Source organism: Theropithecus gelada, chromosome 8 (assembly GCF_003255815.1).
Source record: "Theropithecus gelada isolate Dixy chromosome 8, Tgel_1.0, whole genome shotgun sequence".
In the NCBI taxonomy this organism is placed as follows: domain Eukaryota; kingdom Metazoa; phylum Chordata; class Mammalia; order Primates; family Cercopithecidae; genus Theropithecus; species Theropithecus gelada.
The window spans coordinates 3,144,343-3,147,513 of record NC_037676.1 but is presented as its reverse complement, the minus strand read 5'-3'; the positions used below and the strand labels follow the sequence as shown (position 1 = coordinate 3,147,513).

The 3,171-nt window shown below is 42.9% G+C and overlaps 1 pseudogene; it reads right to left on the bottom strand.

Moving 5' to 3' along the window:
• Positions 1-2,436: 2,436 nt before the first annotated feature.
• Positions 2,437-2,537, bottom strand: LOC112630815 (annotated as a pseudogene).
• Positions 2,538-3,171: the final 634 nt, after the last annotated feature.

Genomic DNA, 3,171 nt, shown 5'->3' with positions numbered 1-3,171 from the left:
TTGCTGACCTGTCAGTAAAGTAAGATTAAAGGACACATAAAAATGTCACTGGACATATCTTGTCAGCAGCCCTTTGAGTGCACACAAAGGCTATCGGTAAAGCGGAAGGCAAAGCAGATGTGAAGCTGGGGTTCTACCCAACTAAGTCACGGGTCAGCAGCATTCGAAGGGCCCTTCTGATGATGTGCACCGCATACAGTGTTTGCAACAACCTAGGATACATTTTGTTGTTGGATCCCATTGGAGGTAAGGGATTGAGAGAGACGGATGTGTGCATAGGCACGAACGGGATTGGTCACACGTCCCTGCACTTTCAGGGTGTGTCCTATTAGGATTTCCTGAGCATAAGCACAAGGGGAGGGTGAAAAGTCCCACTGTTACCTGCATTCCATGAAAATCCACTGGTTTTGGCTCCAGTTTTTGCTCAGTGTCCAACTAAAGCAGCATTTTAAAAAATGGAAACCCTGAGACATTTCTATTGTTCTGAATCAGCTGAGCATGGATGCTGAAATGTCCCTGCTTCCCACTAGGGGGAGCTTGTCATGCAGCACCAGAAACAGGAGCGCGGGAGCTGGTATTGGGGAGGCTGAGCTGGAACGCGATTAGATTTGGTGCCTATGGCTCTTCCAATGAGAAGCACATCTCTTTTTTGTGTTTTGGCTTCGATATGATTTGGTGGCTAGATTTAATTTTTGTGCCACCAGAGTGGATGTTATAGCTCCCATTTTGTAATCTTAAAAGCTTACACACTTTTTCTACAGCACGGTGCTTTTTTTTTTTCTTTCTTTCTACTCTCAAATTGTATACGTAATGATCCCTTCTTTAAGGCACTGAGCCGGGCGCCACACGAAGTCTAACGAGCAGGTGGGCTTCTTCTCCATCACTGTTAACTGGCTCGGGGTCCATTTCACAGAACCTACCGTCTATCGGGACTGTCAACAAACTGTGCCCTTCTAATTCAGTGTGACCAGCCTTGTATAGCTACTGCCAAACCTACTGTGTTCTCTATCACTTTCCCCGTATTAAATATAGTTAAGAGAAGAAGGGGTGATCTTTGCTTTTTGAATATTTTTATTTCCTGGTTGAAAAACAATTCAGTAGAATGTTTTTGTTTCTAGAGGGGGTGACATGGAAATGTTCTATTTCAGTGGTAGGAGCAGCGGAAAAAGTGTCACTCTGATGTCAGAAGTTGTGTTTCAATCCCTGCAATGCCCCTTACTTACTGACTAAAGGCTCTCAGTCTACTGTAACCCACCAGGCTTCCATTTCCATCAGTTAGGTAGGGATAACAATATCCATTTCGTGTGCGTGTTTAATGAGAATGGATAAAGGTAGGCAGTTGAAAAGACACAGCACAGTCCGGGCAGGTTGGGTCACGCCTGTAATCCCAGCACTTTGGGAGGCTGAGGCGGGCGGATCACGAGGTCAGCAGATTGAGACCATCCTGGCTAACACGGTGAAACACCGTCTCTACTAAAAATACAAAAAATTAGCCGGGCGAGGTGGCGGGCGCCTGTAGTCCCAGCTACTTGGGAGGCTGAGGTAGGAGAATGGCGGGAACCCGGGAGGCGGAGCTTGCAGTGAGCCGAGACCGCGCCACTGCACTCCAGCCTGGGCGACAGAGCGAGACTCCCTTTCAAATAAATAAACAAGCAAACAAACAAAGACACAGCACAGTGACTGGCACATAGCAGGTGTCACTCCATTCCTCTTTCCCTTTGGTCAGGAATCCTCTTTGCTGTTTGATCACTTTTAAAGACAATCGCTCACGTTTTCTTCCTTGTATTATTTAATAATCTTTTCACCTGATCAGTGTAAGATAAGGAAATCTTAGTACAGAAAAATGGGGAGTAGACAAATGGCAAAGAGAAAGCTATCCTTTAGGAACAGAAAACACAACTTAATTATATTCACAATGGATCAAAAGGGCTTCCTGAATCAGGCACCTACAGTTTGCTGCCTCTCCTACGTCCCACCTGTGTCTCTCTGTCAACTACTCATCACCAGATGCCAGGGCCACCCCCAACAGCGGTGCCTGCATTCCTTCTTGATTTAGTATCTTTTTGTAATTGATACATAATATTTTCACATATTCATGGTGTATATGTGATGTTTTGTTACATGCATGGAATGTGTTATGATCAAGTCAGGGTATCGGGGTATCCAGCTTGAGTATTTATTTCCAGGTGCTGGGAACATTTCAAGCCTTATCTAGAAGATAGCTAGAAGCTAATTTCAAAATATGTAATGCAGTTGCCCAATTCTACTATCTAACGTTAGAACTTACTCTTCCTAACTATATGTTTATACCTCTAACCAACCTTTCTTCATTCCCCCACCTTCATGTCCTTCTTAACTGCTAGTAACTGCAGTCTACTCTCTACCTCCATAAAATCACCTTCTTTTAGCTCCCACATATGACTGAATAAATGCAATAAAAATATGGAAAACTTCACAAATTTGCACAGCATCCTTGTGCAGGGCCATGCTAATCTTCTCTGTATCATTCCAATGTGCTAATTACTAATGTACTAAATATGAATACTTGCTGCCAAAGTAAGCACAGATTTAGGATCTTTGACATGATCCCAAAAAGATAGACATTGCAGTGCTTTGGTAGATGATATCCAATTGAGGTTCTGCTTCTGCAGAATTAAATTACCATTTTACGCAGTCTTTTGGAAGATCCCGGGATTTGATAAAGAATTTCATGAGAATCTAAATCCAAGATGTCTCCACTCATTGGGGCCTGGTTTACTGATATCTGGCTATAAAATCCCAACAACAGGATAGATTTCAGTTCAATTCTGAACTGCCTTCTTGGCTTCCCAGTTGATATAAGACATGCATTCTAATGGAAACACATTGCTGAATGTGGCTAGGCCATAGAGCTGTATTACCCCAGGTTAGCTTTATTGTATAAGTAGACTTTCTGTGAGCTGCCTTGGGAGCTTTTTCATTATGTATAATTTCATACCTATGGAATATGAGGCTCAAATTCTAAATGACTGGCTCGCCAACTTTTAGAATTTACCTGCTTTTAAATTGGGAACAATCTGTTCCTTTGTAAATGTTCTGAACTGGAACTATAATTCAGATAAATAAGGGCATTTCTAAATGACAGAGCCCAAAGGATATCTGTTTGCAAGAGGGACAGATGCCCCTCAGGAA